General features: G+C 46.0%; 1 protein-coding gene and 1 pseudogene across 14 annotated transcripts in view; both read left to right on the top strand.

The window, feature by feature from the left end:
* Nucleotides 1–21,535, top strand: part of dmd (dystrophin) — a 3,042,490-nt gene that overhangs the window by 705,208 nt on the left and 2,315,747 nt on the right. The window lies entirely within an intron of this gene.
* Nucleotides 676–839, top strand: LOC140428977 (U2 spliceosomal RNA; annotated as a pseudogene).

Below are 21,535 nucleotides of genomic sequence, written 5' to 3'. Positions count from 1 at the left end.
TACCTCAGGGACGGGGTTCACTTCATGATAAAACTATTGTACAACACCCCCAAGGCAAGCATTCGGACCAACACCACCAGCTTTGAATGCTTCCAGCTGCACAGAGGCACCAGGCAGGAATACCCGCTGTCCCTGCTCCTGTTCGCCCTGGCAATCGACCCAAGGCGATTGTTCTGCATGACGTGAGAGGCTTGAAGGGCATCCGAAGAGCGGCAGAGAGCACAGAATTTCACTCTATGTGGATAATCTGCTCGTCTACATCTCCGACCCGCAGTACGGCTTGAAGGTGATCATGAAGCTCCTGGAAGAGTTTGGGGCCTTCTCAGGCTACAAACTCGACCTGGGCAAAAGCAATGCATTCCCAGTGAACCCAGACAGGGGAGGGACTAAGCTGGAGGGTCTACCATTCAAACTAGCACAAAGCAAATTCCGCTACCTGGGGATCCAGATAGCCCACAACTGGACATAGATCCACAAGTAGAATCTGGCAAGTCTGGCGGAGGAAGTCAAAAAGGACCTACAGAGATGGGATGCATTCCCACTCTCCCTGGTGGGGAGAGTTCAGACCATCAAAATGAACGTATTGCCAAGGTTCCTCTTCCTGTTTAGATTCATTTAAAAAATATATAAATTTAGAGTACTCAATTCATTTTTCCAATTAAGGGGCAATTTAGCATCGCTTCTCGGTCTTTTGGCTAAGATCAAGTGTAGTATCTGGTATATCTCTCTTGTGGGGACCATAAATTCGATTCAATTTGAATTAGTTTTTTGGAGCAGGCGAGGAGCTGGATTAGGGGTTTGCCCCTGACCCACACTCTTGAGCCCTGGCTTGGTAACTCAGAAAAGGAAAAATAATTTTTTTTTTTAAAAAAGGGGCAATTTAGCATGGCCAACCCACCTAGCCTGCACATCTTTGGGTTGTGGGGGCGAAACCCACGCAAACATGGGGAGAATGTGCAAACCCCACACGGACAATGACCCAGAGCCGGGATCGAACCTGGGACCTCGGCGCTGTGAGGCTGTAGGGTTAACCCACTGCGCCACCGTGCTGCCCCTGTTTAGATACATACCGATCTTCATCCCCAAGGCCTTTTTCCAAGTAATAGAGTGGAGACAGAAGGGTGGGAGCTAGAGGTCAGGGACATTTACATGGGGAACAGAAGTGCAACACTCGACGAGCTATCGGGGAGACCGGAGCTACCAAATGGACAGAAGCTCCGGCAGTTGCAAATCAAAAACTTTCTCCGCAAGGAGATGACGAAGTACTCTGGGGCCCCAAGAGACACATTGCTGGAGGAACTGCTGGATGCGGACAGTATGGAGAAGGGAACTTTGGAGACATTTATGGATGACTTGTAGAAAGGGCGAGAATACCATTGGACGGAGCAAGACTGAAATGGGAGGACAAGCTTGGGGCGGAAGTAAGGTGGGCACTCTGGAGCAAAGCACTAAGTAGGGCCAACTCCACCTCCTGCTGCATAAGGCTAAGCCTCATGCAGGTTAAAGTGGTGCACAGAGCGCACCCTCATCCTGGAGGTAGAGGATAAATTTGAACGGTGGCAGGGAGGCCTGGCCAACCACACCCACATGTTCAGGGCCTGCTCCAGACTTGGGTTCTAGACAGCCTTCTTGAGGTGATGTTCAAGGTTGTGGGGGTGAGGGTGGAGCTGTGCCCGAGAGTGGCAGTGTTTGGGGTCAGACCAGCCAGAACTACAAATGGGGAAGAGGGCCGTTGCCCTTGCATTTGCTTCCTTAATCGTACACCGGAGAATCCTGCTGTGCTGGTGATCAGCAGCACCACCCACAGCTGCAGACTGGCTGGTAGACCTGGAGAAGATTAAATACACCATTCGAGGGTCGGACGAGGGCTTCCACAAAGCATGGGGACTATTCATCAGCCTGTTTAAAGACCAATAGTCTTCAAAGCCAATAGTGATTAGGGGGGAAGGGCGACCAACGAGGGCAGGCAAGATTGCACAGAACAAATAGAGAAACGAGGGGAGGGTGGGCAGCAAGGAAGGAACCCAGGGAAGTAGTAGGAAGGGGCATGGGAAAAGAGTGAGTGGAGGGGGGGGGAGCAGAGAGCCCCCACCAGCAAAGCCATAGGGGCAACAACAACAATCACAAAATTAAAGAAAAAATATAACACCCAAGGCAGAAGAAGGGACCAATATGGAGCCTGACTAAAAACACGGGAAGGGGGAGTAAGGAAAGGGGGAGGCCTGATGAAAGGGGTACATGTAAACTGTACAAAAGAAACGTCTCATTTTGCAAATATTGTGTTTTATATGACTAATTGTTAAATTGATAAAATTGGAAAATGCGAATAAAAATATTTTTTAAAAGTTGAGAGTCACTCGTTGCAACCAATCTGTAACTATCTGCATGGTTCTTTGTATCAGTGGAATCGCTGAGTTACTTCTACCTGAAGAAGTGATCACATTACAATTAAATTTCACATTAAGTTTGAATGCAACATACTCCAGTCCTAAACAAGCTGACTAAGACTGACTGGGTAAATAGACTAAAAGGTATGCTGGTAAATGAGCAGTGTGCGAAACATTTAAAGAAAACATTTGAAATGTTCAATAAAATGCATTCTATTAACAATGACTCAACAATAATAATCAACGTGTGGATTACATGAAAATGAAGGATAGTAATTGATTAAAATAAGAGACTTGTATTGCAAACAACAGTAGTAAACCTGAGGAAACCAGCAAAGCCTGACTAAAATGTTGATAAAAGGGAAAAATATGAGAATAAATAACTGAGGAACATAAGAGCTTTTACAGCAATATAAAAAGGAGAATAGCTAAAGTAAACATTAGTTGCTTTGAGACAGAGACAGGAGAACTCATTATGGGCAATGAGAAACGAGAGACATTGAACTAATATTTTGTGTCTTCCTTCTAGGGAACAGAGCTATTTTAAGGGATTTATATTTGTATTGGTAAACATTGAAAATAAGATGTAATTTTAAGTGAGTTTAATTTACTGTTTCTGTGCCTGGAAGGGTAAAACCTATGGTTAGGTTCATGCTGGACAACGGTGTTTGTATGTGTGGGGTTGATTTCAATTCCAATTGTGATTCTATTGTTCTTAGTGAGGGTTACAACATGAAGAATAAATAAAAGGGATATGCATGTAGGTGTTTCTTAGAAACTGGAGACTCAAGGGACAAAAACATTTTAAGTTTTAGTTTTAGTTGGATATGTTGCAATTAGAGACAGGACACAGTAAAGGAACAGCTCTCAACTCTGCCAGGAGGAGCTCGACATGCAAATGGAGTTGCAAAGATACAAGCTTCCGAAGGAACAAGTTACAGTCCAGATAACCAGGGAATTGGGATAGAAAGAATGTCTAAGATGACTGGAGTTAAGAGAACAGAGACCAATGGCGGAATTCTCCGGCTGTTCACTGGCGACAGGTTTCTCTCGTCCCGCCGACAGCTTACCCCCACCCACGGATTTCGCGGCGTTGTGGGGTGGCTTCAATTGGAATTCCCATAGACAGTGGTGGGAGCAGAGAATGTCGCCGCCAGAGAACGGCGGGTTGCCTCCTGTCACCAAGAAACATACGCTGGGAGGGCGGAGAATCCTGCCCCAATGTATTTTTCAGAAGAATTCCAGGAAGAGTAAACAAAGGGTTCTGAGTTAAAGAGACAATTGCAGGAACCAGATTTAAAGTGAGACAGCAGACTTCAGAGGTAGATGAAACATTTGATGGCATTTTAATGTAGTCTTGGAATTTAGAGTTAAAGCAATTGTGAACAGTTTGTACAGCACTCAAGACAAATAAATTCAAACGGGGTGATATACAATCTGGGCTGGATTTGCTGTTAAAAATGGAGCAGAAGCTTTGTTTAAAAGAGTCATTTTGAAAACCTGGACTGGATTTTGGAACGCAACTGCAAATGGAAAGCATGATTGTGAATGAAGACTTTAAAGTTGAGTTTGGAAAATCTTATTTGACAATCATCTTGAGGATTCTGAGTTGAAATCCACAGATGCTAACTTGCATTCAGAATGAAATGTGTGCTTGACCCCAGCCAATCTGTGTGCTTAAAAGGAACTTTGTGTGAATGAGACCATTGTTGCTTTAGATGTACTTGGTAATCCATGTTAATCTTAAAATCCTTGTGTATTTATTAAACTAAGGGGGGGGAGAGTATTGTATAATAATCCAACTTTTCATGTATAATAAATGTTTTTTCCTTGTTGTTAAAACTAATTATTGGTCCAGTGACACCACATTGTGGTATTTTAAGCCAGGTTCGATTGGTTATAACATCAACTGGGTTTGTAACACTTCACAGCAGAAGACACAAATTACATTCTTGAAATAGACGCTGATAGAAATGAAGAAATTAAGGTAATTAACAGCAGCAGAGAAAAAGTATTGGAGAAACTTCGGAACTAAAAGCTGACAAATGCCCAGGACCTGATGGCCTACATTCTCAGTGAATAATCCAAAGACTCAGGGAATGCTCTGAGGACATGGGTTCAAATCCGATTATGGCAGCTGATAGAATTTAATTAAATTATAAATCTGGAATTCAAAGCTAGTCTTGGTAATGAAACCATTAAAAACCCATCTGGTTTATCAGTGTACTTTAGGGAAGGAAATCTGCCATCCTTACATATCCTGGCCGACAAGGCATTCCAGACCCACAGCAATGTGGTTGACTTTTAAATGTCCTCTGAAATGCAAGCCACTCAGTTGTGCCAAACTGTTAGAGACATGCCAAGAAGGAATTAAACCGATGGACCACCCATCATCGACCTAGGCACCAGAAACGACAATGGCACACCCAGCCCTTTCAACTCTGTAATGTTCTCCTTACTAAATTCTAGGGGATTGTGCCAAAGCTCGAAGAACTGCCCCACAGACTAATTAACAACAACCTGATATGATCATACTTGTGGAATTTTACCTGACAGATAATATCCCAGAAGCCACCATCATCATCCCTGGCTATGTCCTGCCCCCTGTCAGGACAGAGCCAGCAGAGGTGGTAGTACAGTGGTATACCCTCTGGAGGGAGTTGCCCTGGGAATCCTCAGCATTGATTTCAGACTCCATGAAGTCTCATGGTATCACGTCAAATGTGGGTAGAGAAACATGTTAATTACCACCTGATAATTATCAGCTGATGAATCAGTCATCCTCCGTGTTGAACACTACTTGGTGGAAGCACTGACTGACTAAACCAAGCAATGGGTCAATACACCTATCTGGATCTTTGAGTTAACAAGTGACATAGGAACAATTGGCCTAGGGAAATGAAAGAATTCACAAGCCAGACTTGGTTAAAAGAGTACTATTGAAAAATAATGCACACCTGCCTCACGGCGTCAAGGAACCGGGTTTGATCCTGGCCCCAGGTCACTGTCCTTGTGGAGTCTACGCAGATCCCTGTGCCTGCGTGGGTCTCACCTCCACAACCCAAAAAGATGTGCAGGGTCGGTGGATTGGTCATGCTAAAGTTCCCCTTAATTGGAGAAAAAAATAATTGGGCACTCTAAATTTTTTTTTTTTTAAAGAAAAATAAGGCATGCTACATTGGCAGCCATCAAATTACTTAGAATCATGATTTGAATGTTGGTTAAAATATATTGTAGAGATTGCAATTTGCCTATATTTACAGACAAAATTACATTGCAATAAAATATCACTTATTTATGGAGGTTCTAAAAGTCTTATTTCAGGAAAATCTCTGTTTAAGTTCCAAAAATTGCAAACTTTTCTTGAATAACTTGAAAAGCACTTGCAAACTCGAGGTGATAAATGACTTAATTAAATTTCTGGTAAGCTGTTCCAACAAGGGTGGTTTTCTTTCTCAACTATGTTTATAATAAAGCCAGCAAGCTTCAAATGGGATGAGGTTCTTTATTTTGTTAAATAAGAAAAGGAAAATAAAAAGTTCTCCAGGTGTTAGAAATTGTATCCCTTTAAATGATGTGAGTCAGAAATTAATTGCATTTCAGAGGGAAAGTAGCCTACCATTTTCCAGTTACATTCATCTTCAGGAGATCCAAAATTGGCTTGACAGCCAATTTAGCATATTGTGAATGGAACCTAACATGAGGTTTTCTGAAACTCAACTAAAATTTACGCAAGCTCCAAAATGAATAATAAATGGTTATGCCGTAATGGGTAAAGATTGTTGCATTGACTGTGTTGTAGATCTTAAATTGTTTATGAGAACTGCGAATTGTCACTTAAAGAAGTTCTTGCTTTCTCTTCCGTGTCTGCACACAACTGTTTAAAGTTGCATTTGCAAGTTAAATTTGCATCAGTTAGCTGAGTATTTCTGAGCATCAATATAAATTGCTGTTTGGGTTATGGCCTAGGGGTCGCACTGCAAGAGTAAGTTCATTGGAAACCGAATTCAATTCAAACCACAAGAATCACAGGCTTGATCCGAACAATATTGCAAATTTGGGAATATGAAAACACTTAATAGGGCACATATGCATTTGGCTGATTGAAGGATCAGATATGCATTTTATGTCTGCTGTGTTGACATGTTTAGAATTGTGGCTTCTCGATTATTTAAGAGAGTCCACGGTTTTGCCTTAGCCAAGATTTAAGCTGAATATTGAAATAATAATTTTGGTTAAATTAATTGGATTAAATGAGTTACAATTCTGGACTTTTATCAGATAGAATGAGGTAATTATGATACTTCATAATACATTTATGTTACCAAATTCCGTTTCGAGTTGAAATTAGTGCCTACTTTACATTGCTAACATTGTTTTAATTCAGAACTCGTGTGTGCGAGAAATCTCCAGACTTGAACCTTCAAAGGCCTTAAAAAAAATCATCCTCTGTATCTTGTTCTGCTTTAAAAAAAAGTTGCATATTTTTGCCTTGACTTGATATATTTCAATAGGTTGTGCAAAGTTTAACTAATATTGTAAAAATGTTTGTGGCACAGTGCTTTAAACTGTGGGACCTGGCCCCAGCAGGTTATTTTGCTCATCAGTCTGATTGGCTATTACACATGAAGTTGGGCGGAATTTACCGGCTGTTCACGCCGGCGGGATATTTCAGTCCCACGAGGTGCACGGGTTTCCCAACGATGAGGAGTGCAGTCAATGGGAAATCCAGTTGACAATTACGGGACTGGAAAATCTTGATGGCTGGCTGCCTCCGCCACCGAAAAACACACGGCGGGCTGCTCAGTAAATCCCACCCCTAATGTGCATCCCATGAAGAATATCTGCTAGCTGGTAGATTCACTGGATTGCAGTGTACAATACTAAAAATGCAGGTGGCTACAATATATTGCAGATTTTGTTAAAATTGAATACTGCTGAAGGAAAGGTGGTTAGACATACCATCATTGGGAAGGAATAGCAAGATGCATCACATGATGGTGATAAGGATATAATTTGTGTTTACTGCCACCAGTTTGGTTTTTGAGCTTAGTGTCGAGATAGTTTCAAAAGTTAGCATTCTTGCTAATCAGTTAATGTTGGACTCACAGAAAGGTGATCATTTGGAGATTTTATTAATTATGCCATACACGGGTAATAGTGGACTTTCCATCTTGAAAGGAGGCACCTGTGAAGAGATCTTAAATAAATAAAATCATGAATGGTATTGAAAAAATTAATCCAGAACACTATAAATTCAACGGTAGAACAAGAGACCATGGCTGCAAAGTAGTACCAGTAGCAGTAGTAATTAAATACTGTACCCAAATCAGTATGTAGGCTGCAATAAGTATTGTTTTCATAATTCACTTACAAAACAAGCAGATTCAAACCATGGAGTCTTTCAACTCCCAATTTTCTAACCTTAATTTAGATTTTAAATTTCATGGAGCTCAAAGTTGTTTAAACATCATCCTCATTGTTGTGTTGGGTGTTCTAGTTCACAAACAAGCCAACAATGCTGGAAGTGGTGTAACGCTATTTTATTAATTGTTCAACTATGCTAACATACTGTAAACGTGGGTAGAAGCAATACCAGCTTAACTGTGGACCCTTTCCTATCACTAGCTTTGGTGAGGCACTCAGCACATGGTGAATGTCTGTGATGCAGTCTGTGAGCTCTGTGCTCTGAGCTGGCTGCTGCTAGAATCAGCGGGAGTTTTCCTGTCCCCTGTCTTTATAGTGCTCGTGCTCTCACTGGTGATTGGCTGCAGTGTTATGTATGCTGGTTGGTCCTACTGCATGTCCATCAGTGTGTGTATGTGATTGCACCATAATGTACTGATGTATGTTATGACACTCATCCTCAAGCTCAGTTTTGCCAATCAATAGATTCACTTGGAAATTTGGAGTCATGCTCGCTTCGGCAGCACATATACTGAAATTTGGAATTTGGAGCCTGTGGCAGATATGAGAGTCCTCATCAAGTTTTCTGTTTTTGTCTTTATAAGATCATTAAAACCCAAGAAATAGGACAGGAATAGGTCATTCGGCTAATTGATACTGCTCCGCCATTCAGTAAGATCATGGCTAATCTTAATTGTGGCCTTAACTCCACATTCCTGCCTGTGCATAAGACCATAAGATGTAGGAGCAGAATTTAGTCCATTTGGTCCATCGAGCCTGCCCCGCCATTCAATCATAGCTGATATGTTTCTCATCCCCAATTTTTGTCAATCAAAAATCAGTCTAACGTAGCATTGAACATATTCAGTGACTCAGCCTCTGCTGCTGCTCTCTGTGGAAGAGAATTCCAAAGACTAATGACCCTCTGAGAGAAGAAATTCCTCCCCATCTCTGTCCAAAATGGGAAACCCTTTATTTGAAATCATGTCCCCAGTTCTATATGGGTGACACGGTGACACTGTTGCTTCACAGCGCCAGGGTCCCAGGTTTGATTGCCGGCTTGGGTCACTGTCTGTGCGGAGTCTGCACATTCTCCCCGTGTCTGCGTGGGTTTCCTTCGGGTGCTCTGGTTTCCTCCCATAAGTCCCGAAATACATGGGGCGTGATTCTCCACTCGCGGGCCAAAGTGCCCACGCCGTCGAGGTTCACGATGGCTCGAAACGGCCCCGATCCCGACCGATTCAGGGCCCGAAAATGGGCAAGGATCGGGGCTGCGAGAAACTCGGGGGGGGGGGGGGGGGATGTCGCGAAGGCTACGTCGTTACCGCGCGACGCCCGAATGACGCGGCGCTGCGTTATAAATGGCGCAATCTGCGCACAGAGGACCCGGAGGAGAAGAGAGGATATGGCTGAGCCCCGAAGAGCCACACCGAGGTTCCGGGACACGGACCTGGACACCCTGGTGGATGAAGTCGAACAGAGGAGGGACACCCTCTGCCCAAGACGTGGGCATCGCCAACCATCCAGCGCGGTGAGGCGCGGCTGGCGGAAGGTTGGCACCGCAGTCAGTGCTGTGGGGCAGACCCCCTGGACGGGGGAGTCATGCCGCAAGAAGCTGCACGACCTCACCGGGCTGCCCGGGTAAGTGCCATGAGGGTGCCCCCAGGCCCCCCCCCCGGCATGGGGGGGGGGGTGGAAGTGGGGTGGGGGGCGGTCAGGGGGGGGTTGGGATTGTTGGGGGGGATTGGGGCATCAGTGGTGGTGGTGGGGGGGTCAGGGTCGGTTGGGAGTGTTGGGGGGGATTGGGGCATCAGGGGCGGTGGTGGTGGGGGGGGGTCAGGGGGGGTTGGGAGTGTTGGGGGGGATTGGGGCATCAGGGGTGGGGATGGGGGTGGGTTAGGAGTGTTGGGGGGGATTGCGGCATCAGTGGTGGTGGGGGGGGGTCAGGGGCGGTTGGGAGTGTTGGGGGGGATTGGGGCATCAGTGGTGGTGGTGGGGGGGTCAGGGGCGGTTGGGAGTGTTGGGGGGGATTGGGGCATCAGGGGCGGTGGTGGGGGAGGTCAGGGGGGGTTGGGAGTGTTGGGGGGGATTGGGGCATCAGGGGTGGGGTTGGGGGGGTTAGGAGTGTTGGGGGGGATTGGGGCATCAGGGGCGGTGGTGGGGGGGGGCATCAGGGGCGGTGGTGGGGGGGGGGGGTTGGGTGGGGGTTACGGTGCCCAACTATCTACTCGACCCACATGAGCCCCGGGACCCCCCTGGAGCGAAGCCATGGCATGCTGTCTCCTGAACCAGCGACAATGTAGTCTATATCTGCATGCCCTGATGATACCCACCTAATAGGGATGCTTTATCCAAACCCCCCCCCCAGGACAAGTCAGCGCACAACCAGCGTGAGCGCATGAGAACCGGAGGGGGTTCTCCTGTCCTGCACCCCCTAACCGTTCACGAGCAGAGGGCCCTGGACCTCGCTGGGGGATCCGCCACCCGGGAGGTCGCGCCATTCCAGGTCGGAGGCGCAGAAGCAAGTGAAAAGAACCCTGCATGTCCTCCCCACCTCGAACCCGTCATCGCCCCCCCTCACACTCTGGCCACTGCACCCTCGATCCTATCCCCACTCACACTCTGGCCATTGCACCCCCGATCTCCTCCCCCCTCACACTGCACCCACCACCACCATACACCCAGCCCACCGTGTCTAACGAACCCCAAATCTTTATGTTCCCCAGGCCACCTGCCGAACCTCCAGGGACGTCGCGCCCAGGAAACAGCGCAACATCACCAACCGCAACTGCACCCAGGGACACATGCCAGAGGTTGGCAGTCGGTCGGACAGGAGGACAGACACCTCAGTCTGGGACGCAGGACCGGGACGCTCAGACCACCGAGACAGACATTAGTGAGGGGCACAGGGTGGACAGTCATGTCAAAGTGCACATCACGGCCACACACCCGCTGGATCCACCCGGCGTCTGTGTATGGTTCCGTTGCGAGCGTGGAAGTAGGCGAAGGGCTCGCCGATTGCGCCTACGCACGGATCCATCCGGCATGCGTACCAGGAACGAGCGGGGAGCCACGCGTCGGAGAACTTCGGCAGGTGCTGACCAGCCACCGTCTGGTAGATGAATGCGAACGTTGTCTCCAGGGGCCAGGGGGGGAAGATCAGTTGCCCTTGTGTCGTACGATCTCTTCTGGCGATCACGCTGCAGTTGCATCCTATGCAGTACCAGAGCATGGTCTGTTGTTGGTGCCAGGATGGAAGGCACAGTGGTTCTGAGGGTGTGACCCATCAGCAGCTGTGCTGGCGAGAGACCCGTGGCTAGCGGGGCCGAGCGAGAGGCCAGCAGGGCGAGGTGAAAGTCCGATTCAGCAGCAGCAGCCTTGCAGAGGAGCCGCTTGGCAATGTGAACACCCTTCTCCGCCTTTCCATTGGACTGGGGATGCAGAGAGCTGGACGTCACGTGTGTGAAGCCATATGAGGCGGCAAAGGACGACCATTCATGGCTGGCAAAACAAGGCCCATTGTCCGACATGACAGTCATCGGAATGCCGTGGCGAGCAAAGGTGGCTTTGCAGGCCCTGATGACAGCAGACGACGTCAGATCGTGTAGGCGTATGATTTCTGGGTAATTGGAGAAGTAGTCCATGATGATAACATCGTCCATGCCAAGCGCGTGAAATAGGTCGACACCCACCTTCGCCCAGGGGGACGTCACCAGCTCATGGGGCAGAAGCGTCTCAGGAGGTTGCGCATGCTGAAACCTTTGGCAGGTTGTGCAGTTGATCACCATGTTGGCAATTTCATCACTGATGCCCGGCCAGTATACCGCCTTTCGGGCCCTCCGTCTGCACTTCTCGACCCCCAAGTGGCCTTCGTGTATTTGATCGAGAACCAGCTGGCGCATACTGTGCGGAATGACAATCCTGTCTAGCTTCAGAAGGATCTCATCAATGATGGCTAGGTCGTCCCGTACATTATAGAACTGCGGGCACTGCCCTTTGAGCCATCCTCCCATCATGTGGCACATCACTCGCTGTAAAAGGGGGTCGGCCGCTGTCTCTCGGCGTATGCGGGCCAGACTGGAGTCGTCAGCCGGCAGATTTGCCGCTGTCAAGGCCACCTGTGCCTCGACCTGATATACGAACTCCTCCGCATCTGGTGGCGTACTCACTGCTCGGGATAGGGCATCCGCCACGATGAGGTCCTTCCCTGGAGTGTTGACCAGTTGGAAGTCATACCTCCTGAGTTTAAGTAGGATGCGCTGGAGGCGAGGGGTCATGTCGTTCAGGTCCTTGTTTATTATGCTGACCAGGGGGCGGTGGTCAGTTTCGACCGTGAATCGTGGAAGACCATATACATAATCGTGGAACTTGTCCAAACCGGTTAGCAAGCCCAGGCATTCTTTTTCGATTTGCGCGTAGCGCTGCTCTGTGGGGGTCATAGCCCGTGATCCATAGGCAACCGGGGCCCATGACGACGTGTCATCCCTCTGCAGGAGCACTGCTCCAATGCTGGATTGGCTGGCATCAGTTGAGATTTTGGTGGGACGAGACGTGTCGAAGAACGCCAACACCGGTGCCGTGGTGAGTTTGTGTTTGAGCTCCTCCCATTCCAGCTGGTGTGTATGTTGTCACTGGAACGAGATGGCGCAGAGTCGTTGTGTGGGAGGCAAGGTTGGGAATGAATTTCCCTGGTCTGTTGGTCTATCTATCATGATGTGTGTGTTTGAATATCATGACAGTGTTGGTTCAGGTGTTACGCTGGAATGTAAGAATATAATTTGGGATCACATTCCATGGATTGAAGCAGCTAGGATTCTTCTCCTTGGAGGAGAGAACTATGAGCGGCTTAGGCAGAGATGTTGGAGAGAAACTGTTCTCATTGGTGAGAGCTAAGCAACATGCATATAAAGTAATTGGCGAAGGAACCAAACCAATAGAAGCAGGTGATTAGAGTCTAGATGCGCTGCCTGTAAATATGGTGGAGGCAGATTCAATCAGGGTTTTTGAATCATAGAATACGAATCAGAGGTACTTATTTTGATGAGATTCTGATGACTTGGTTAACATTTTTCACATTATCAAAAGCATTTGTTGCTATATTTGCTCAGATACTTGAGCTCCATCAGTGAGAGCTTTTCTGATGTTGTTCAGCTCAACAAGAAGCTCCATACCATTATATCAAAAGCATGAGTGCCCTAGCTATAGTGATTAACTTCATTGGTATCAGAAAATTATCTCTGATGATTTTGATATGACAGATGGGCCTGACATTTATGGGATGTAGGCAACATTCAGTGGTGATGGCCCACTGGAATCCCTGTGTCCCCATCGGGCATGGTATCGATTATGAATGCAAATAATTCTGACAGCTCCCCTGATTATTCAAATGAGGTTCCATCATCCAAATGGTTGGAGCCTCCTGCCGACATTCTCGGGAGGGGATAGCAGATGCTGCCCATCTAACAGATGTGCATCTATCTGCAAGGTTCCTCTCCTTATTCCACATCACACAGATCTCCTCACCTCTCTCCTGCCATTCAGTGTTTAGATCTGAAAACTGTAAGTCAGGAGAAATGTACGCTCAGCAATATGGAGAGTCATTTCCTCTCTCATGATGCTAGCTTCTGTTCCCAGCTCCAAAGACATAGTGAAATCCTTCAGGGTTACACATTCTCAGATTTATGAAATCGGCAGGTAGTGCCTTTAGAGTTTAGGGAATCCTATCCTTGCAGCATTTTGAGCTCATTATCTTTGAGTACTGAAGTGGGAATTGGTGCCATTACTGAGATAACTGCAGCGCTGGAGGGGGCAAGGCCAAGAAGGAGTGAATGTAGAGAGAATCCGAAAAGGAGAGCATATCCAATGAAAAAAGAAACTGAGAATATCCAGCAATAAATCTTTTTTTTAAAAAATGCACAAATGGCACTTAAGGAATTCTGAGCAAAAAGATGGAACAGGTTTATATCAGAATTAATAAAATGGTGGATTAATGTTCTTCTAAACATGGTATGACAAATTCTTAAACATAATGGGTGTCTACTTTTTATTCCCATGTGAACCAAATGATTATTTCACAATTTTAATCCTTGATAAAATAAATATGTGCTCCTATTTTTAAAAAGTGAGCTGGAGGGCAGGGGAAGGCTACTTAAAGCATTGGTATAATGTGATTAAATTGGTTTAGACCAATGAGTGTGGTAATTATTTGCACTTTGATAGATAACTACGGGAATGTTTTTACAAGCATTTTGAAAACTTGATTATTAATCTAAGTCTAGACCCCTCAAACCCTGTAGAGTTGTAATCAGAAACTCTATAGAGTTATGGATTATTATAGCACAGAAAAAAAAAATCACAATTGCTCCAATGGTTTCCATGGAAACATAAAAATAGATTTTTCTTAGATCTTTGAAAGTAAGACCATGGAAAAGTAATTTTCCTTTCAAATTCTGAATCTGAGAAAACAGATTGTTGTGTTGTGAAATAGTTTCTACATCAATATTTTTTGGACTAGGCTAGTGGTTGGGCGCAGAGATTGAGGAGGTAAATGGTTTTCAATTCTCAGCATAGAAATTGAGTTGGAGGATTATTTTCATATTTAAATGCCAGTAGGGTTTCATTTCTGAATCTGTTTTCTGTGTAATAGTGATATGACCATGAAATAGAAGTTTCTTGTGCTTCACTCAAGAGGTCACAGTTAAGGAGGAGCTTCTTGAAGGCTATAATATAGCCAGGTCTCTGCTGATGGTGCTCTTGGAAGGGTGACCGGAAGGTTTAGCATGGACCTGGTGGGCTGAATGGTCTCCATTATGTGCTGTACTGTGCTGTAAATCATTTTGTGTTGGGAGTCAGGACCACGCCTGGGTCACAAGCCCACTTGTATCACGGGTATGCATCCTGCTGCAATCAAGAACTGGAAGGAAGACGGAAGGTACCGCGTGAAGGAGAAGGTCCTGTCCTTGGCAAAGCAGAAGTGGTAGATGCAGTGCGCTGGAGCTGGTATACGCATATATCAGGGCTTTACTGTGGAGTTGAAGGCGGGCGGCCTTCGGCCGAGTGACGACGGTACTGTATAACAGCAAGGTGCCATGCAGCATAGTGTACCCAGCTAAGTTGAGGGTGACTTACAAATCCAAACATTTATATTTTGAGACGGTGGATGCGACGGAGGTGTTTGTGAAGGCAGAAGGACTGTGGAAGAACTGAGAAATGGGACTGAGGATTGGTCTTGTACTGAGGGTAGGGGGTTGGTAGGAGAGTACGTAGCTTTATTTTTTCACTGCATGTTGTTATATGTACTAAATGAGTCGACGTTGTCTATTTGGACAAGGTAAGAGTTGGGATTTACTTTTGCAATGATGGTTCTTTGGGGCTTGTGTGTTTATACTGGGGTTGTGTGTCAAAGGGGATTTCTTTGTTTTCCTGGGACCGTCTGTTCAGCCTTTAATGTGCCTACATGTTCTGTATTCATCCCCAGTATACTCCTCACATGCTCTTTAAGGATTTATTTTTATTCTTTGCTTCTGATTAATTTATTAATTAAGTTAACCCTTCGCTGAATCTTACCTTTTGTTAATCTGACTGCCTGTCAATTGGTGTCAAGGTTGACTCTCTGCTGTAGTTTCACCTGTTTTGGGTTGTAAAGCCCCTGATATGGTTTGGGTCCCGCGTGATGTCAGAAAATGATATTGCACTGGTGAAATAGGGACAAAATATACATTGAATTACATGAATTGCAAGTACATGGACCTTGCCACTGGCGTGCGTACACACAGAGAGAGACACACACACACACACACACACACACAGACAGACAGACAGACACACACACACACACAGTACTTCACCATCTTAAACTACTTCCATTGGTCTGGAAAAACCCTGACCTACTTTCCTCAGGTGAAGACAAGCAGCTTACATTGTTTCTCTCATTATCTGTGCTAAGCCTCAGTTTGCTATCCTCGTCATGATGCATGGCTGAGATCAAGGACATCCAGTGTTATCCTATGAGTGGCACAACCATTACAGCACTGATCAGGCCAGCTCATTTGCAAAAACATCCCATTCAAACTGTAGTTTATTTTACTGTTTTCTCATATTTACTATATATGGAATCATGTAATACATTTCTTTCATATCAATAGGTGACAGATATTCTACATTCACGTTAACACATTATATTGTTAGTTAGGTGACCAAGCTCTGGTTCATTTGGACGTCAGCGGTAAATGTGCAATTTCTTCAGATCACACAGTATTTGTGGCCTTGTCCTAGATTTTCTAATCTTTTCTCTTGTTATCACTGATTTTCTACTGATTTTTCAAGTGATGCACAAATTCAGAACACACAATTCCATGATCTGCATTCCATTAATTGTAATAAAAACACAAAATGCTGGATAAACTCTGCAGGTCTGGCAACATTTGTGGAAGAAGATTCAGAGTTAACATTTCATGTCCATCCATATTACTCTTCTACAGAACTCAAGAGGGATAAAAATGTAATTAATTATATGGTTGGAGCAGGGGGTCTAGGAGGTTGGGCAGAACAGACGGTCGGGGATAGGTCAGAGTTAAGCAGAGATTGATAAAAATATTATGGACAAAAGATAAAGAGGTGTTAATGGTGGCATTAAGGACTGAAGAAGTGTTGATAGTAGCATGAAGATAAGACAGCAAGATGTGTTAATCGGAGAACCGAGGTCAGTGCTCAGTGAAAGCAAAACTGAAAAACAAGGGACAGATGGTCTTGTGGGGGAATGGGAGCACAATTGTATTGGGGCAAACTAAGGAAAGCAAAAAAACCAAAAAGGGGGTCATGATAGAGGGGAAAGTTCGCAATCTGAGGTTGTTGAACTCAATGTTGAGCCCAGAAGGCTAAACAGAAGATGAGGCTTTGATTATATGCCTGTGAGCTATATCATAGTTGGATGGTGTGTGACTTGCAGCCCGCATGTGGCGGTACAGACACACCTTGCGCTCTCCAGACCAAGGTTATATTCCCTGGGACCTGGATATAAAGGGAGACACATCCGGCCACCTTCAGAAGAAGACTGAGAGGGTAATAAAAGGTAATTGGTCAGGTGTTCGTTCCAGAGGAGTAGCAAGACTCCATGCTCTGTATCAGATTGCCATCTTACCACGTGAGACACAATAAAAGGATCCTGGTTTGGACATAGCGAAGTGGTTGATGAGTTACTTCATAAAGTATAAAGGACTAAACACGACAGAGGTGTTGTTCTCCCAGTTTGCGTTGGGCATCACTCGAGAAATGCAGCGGGCCAAGGATGGAATCTGGGCATGAGAGCAAGATGCTGAGTTGAAATGGCAAGCAACCAGAAGGCTGGGTCATTCTTGCGGGTGGAGCGAAGGTGTCCCACAAAGTGGTCACCCTGTCTGCGTTTATTCTCCCCAATGTAGAGAAGACCTCATTGAGAGCAGCAAATACAGTATGCCAAATTGAAGGAGGTGCAAATTAAATGCTGTTGACCCGAAAGGAATGTTTGGGCATTTGGACAGTGAGGAGGGAGAAGGTAAAAAAGCTTCTACGATTGCATTGGAGTGTGCGATGGGAAGGGATGAAGTTTTGGGACAATGGAGAAGTGGACCAGGATTTCACCGAGGGAGCGGTCCTGAGGAATGCTGATGTGTTTAGCGCCAACATCATGCTGAAGCTGGCGGAAGTGATGGAGGATGATCCTTTGAATCATAATTTGAAGCTGATCGGGTGAAAAGTGAGGATAAGGGGGACCCTGGGAAGCAGGGAAAATGATAAGAGCTGAGGTGCAGAAGATGGGTTGGACATGGTTGAGTGCATGCCAACCATAACAGGGATATTGCAGAAGTGCTATTTTTGAAGGTGGCATAATCGGAACAGAGCTGGAGAAATTGGGAGAATGGTATGGAGTCTTTGCAGGGAGTTGTACTCTGGGTAGCTCTGGGAGTTGGTTGGTTTCACGATATACATTAATGTTCTAGAAAAAGGAACTTAGGGCATTGATGCTAAGTTTGCAGATGAAAAAAAGATATGTAGAGGGACTGGTTGTGTTGAGCAAGCGGGGAGGCTGCAGAAGGCATTGAATAAGCCAGGGGAGTGGGAAAACAAGTGACAGGTGTAATACAATGTGGAAAAATGTGAGGTTATGAGGCATAGACTATTTTCTAAATGGAAAAAGGCTTCGGAAATGAGAAGCACAAACGGACCTTGGAGTCCGAGTTGAGGATTCTCTTAAAGTCAACATGCAGGTTCAATTGGCAGTTGGGAAGGCAAATACAATGTGAGCATTCATAGCAAGTGGGCTAGATACAAGAGCAGGGATGTGGTGCTGAGGATTTATAAGGCTCTGGTCAGACCCCATTTGGAATATTGTGAGCAGTTTTGGGCCCTGTATCTCAGGAAATATAAGCTGACCTTGGGAGAGGGACCAGATGGAGGTTCACAAGAATGATCTCTGGAAAGAATGGGGTGGCACAGTAGCACAGTGGTTAGCACTGTTACTTCACCGTGCCAGGGTCCCAGGTTCTTTTCCCGTCTTGGGTCACTGTCTGTGCGGATTCTGCACGTTTTCCCCGTGTCGGGGTGGATTTCCACCGGGTGCTCCGGTTTCCTCCCACAAATGCCAGAAGACATTCTAAATTCTCCCTCAGTGTACACGAACGTGCGCTGGAGTATGGCGACTAGCTGATTTTCACAGTAACTTCATTGCAGTGTTAATGTAAGCCTACTTGTGACAATAATAAATAAAGATGATTATGATCATATGAGTAGTGGTTGAAGACTCTGGGTCTCTACTCGATGAAGTTTAGAAGGATGAGAGGGATTCTAATTGAAACTTGGAGAATACTGAGAGGCCTAGGTAGAGTGCACGTGGAGTAGATGTTTCCACCAGTAGGAGAAACTGGAACCCATCAGTTCTGAACCCTAACTCTAGGCTTCAGACTGAAGGGACAAACCTTTAAAATTAAGATGAGGAGGTATTTCTTCAGCCAGAGATTAGTGAACCTGTGGAACTCCTTGCTGTGGAAGGCTGTGGAGGCCAAATCACTGAATACCTTCAAGACAGAGATAGATAGGTTCTTGATTAATCAGGGGTTCTGGGGGAAAGGCAGAAGAATGAGAATGAGAACATATCAGCCATGATTAAAAGGCGGAGCAGACTCATTGGCCTGATTCTGTTCCTATATCTTATGGTCTTATGGTGGATGCAATGAATATTGGTGGTTAGTCTATCACCAGAAATTGTGACAGAGATCAAGGAAAGGAAAAGAAGTGTTGGAGATGGACCTTATGAAGGTGAGAGGGGGGTGGAAATTGGAAGCAAAATTGATATTTTTTTCCAGGTCTAGGCAAGGGTTTGAAGCGTTTCTGATACAGTCATCAATGTAATAGAGAAAGAATGATGGGGATGGAGGTGCAGAGGGATTGATGACCAGCCATAATCATAATGAATGGCAGAGCAGGCTCGAAGGGCTGAATGGTTTCCTCCTGCTCCTATTTTCTAAGTATGTTTCTAAGTATGATTGAATGTCAATAATGAAGAGAAAGAAGGTGGTTCGTGCCAGGAAACTGGAAATTGTTGATGTGTCAGAGGGCATCAGAGGTATTGTCAGTGGGGTAGTTGGGCAGGATGAGGCTAATACGATGGGTCTACCTGGACAGTCCTACTTGTGGATTTTGGCAAGGAGGTGGAAACAGGTTGTACGAGAGACTATAAGGCTGTAAGCTCTGGAAGGAAGAATTCCAGGGGCAATGAGGTCAGTGACAATCCTGGAAACAATGGCTTGATGTTCAGTGGTGGGATCATCGTACAGGCGGAGGTCAGAGGAAGTGTCCGAGAGTTGGCGGTCAGCCTCTTGAGGTAGAGGTCAGTACATCAGATAACAATGGGACATACCCTTTTTGACAGGTTTGATAACAAAGACAGCCTTGGACTTGAGAGAACGGAGTGCAGCAAGTTCCTAAGGAGTCAGGCTGGAATGGGTAAGAGGATCAGGGAAATTGAGGTGGCTGAGATTGCACTGTTGGTTCTCAATGAAATGGTCAATAGCAGGTAGGACGCCAGAGAGAGGCGTCCAGATAGAGGGAGAAGACTTGGAGGCAGGTGAAAGGATCCAGGGGAGGGGGTAGGACTCCTACCCAAAGAGGTGAGCATGGAGACAAAGGTGACAAAAGAAATATTCAACATACTGCCGAGCCCAAAATATATTGAGGTGAGGGTGTAAGGGGATGAAGCTGAGCTGTTTGCTGAGCACAGAACTTTCAGCACCAGAGAGGGAAAGGTCAGCGGGGTGACTGAATTAACAGCAAGGGCTGGGATTGTAAGAAGGAGTGGTGTCAGAGGAACAGGAATGTGTGGCATGTCTCGGAGGGACACTGGTATACGTAAATTGCTGGAACTTGCTTTCCTTAACATTTGAAAGGAAGATTAAAAGCGTTTTGTTCAGGTGTCAGATGAAGTGGAAAAAAAACATGGAACTGGGGTCAAGGACAGCTTTGAGAGAGAGTGAGTCAGTGCTGCTGGAGAGTGAAATCGAGTGCTTTATTTTGTTGTAGTTTAATGTTTCTCTCTTTTTAAATTTTCCGTGTTGTATGGGCTTATATACAAAGCAGTGAAGTAAACAATACTGTGCTTCAAATATATCTAGAGCAGGCTTGTCCAACCTTTTTGTACTATGGGGCCATATTCATCTCTGCAAATGGGTGTCCACAGGCAATGTTGCAGGGAGATACCTGTGGGAAGAGAGGCATAGGCACAGGGCCAGCAGGGAGAGCAAGTGGGCAAGCACTGAGGAAGACCCCACTATACTGCAGCAATCCAGCTACCTCAACACGTCTGAGGTACATTGCTGCAGGTGGCTCCTCTCTGGGGATATCATGATATTATTATGCCAGGTGATTGGGCCACAGATTTCTTCCAATTGTGTGGGTAGGCACTCGATGCCAATTGCTCTGAAGGTCGCAGGGACCTTAAAATTTATGCATTTGGATCTTCCCAGGTATGTGTGGAGTACCTGACCCATTCAGCTGTCCACAGTTGAGTCAAGCTAGTAAATTACACTCTTTGGATGTGTCCTCAAATTCATTCATTGCTGGATGGATTAAGCCAGCCAGGGTGAGCGAGCCAGAGACTTTGCAGTGCTTGCTGGGTTCCTCCGCATCCAGGGTGCCATAGACGGCACTCATGGCCATCAAGATGCCAACAGGTCAACCAGGGTGCCATTGTGATTGAAAGGGTTGCCATTCTATAGACATGCAGGTTGATTGCAACCACAAGATCCAGATTCTGCAAGTCTGCACAAGGTAGCCAGGCAGCTCACTTACTGCACAAGTACTTTGGCCAAATGCCAAAGATCTTCGTGGCTCCAGCTCAGCTGGATGGTTGGTTGCTGGGAGACCAAGTGTATCCATTGAAAAGGTGGCTCATGATGCCACTCTGGCACCCTAGAACAGAGGTGGAAGAGAGGTGCAATCTTAGTCATGCCTCCACAAGGGGGGTGGTTGAGACAACAATATCGCTACTGGACCGTTCCAGGGGTCCCTGCAGTACCTTCCAGAGTGTGTGCCCTTTATAGTTGTGGCGTGCTGCACTCTACACAATCTGGCACTAACGGAGGTTGAGGACACTGAAGCATCTCCACAAGTCTCAAGGAATGTTCTCTAGATGGATCTGAGGAGCATCCCGGGGAGGCACAGCTTGATGATGAGGAGAGTAGGGAGGCCAAGGTTTAATAATCCTTCAGCTA

Source organism: Scyliorhinus torazame, chromosome 8 (assembly GCF_047496885.1).
Source record: "Scyliorhinus torazame isolate Kashiwa2021f chromosome 8, sScyTor2.1, whole genome shotgun sequence".
Taxonomy (NCBI): Eukaryota; Metazoa; Chordata; class Chondrichthyes; order Carcharhiniformes; family Scyliorhinidae; genus Scyliorhinus; species Scyliorhinus torazame.
The sequence above is the reverse complement of the archived record's forward strand: the minus strand, read 5'-3'. Positions and strand labels throughout refer to the sequence as shown.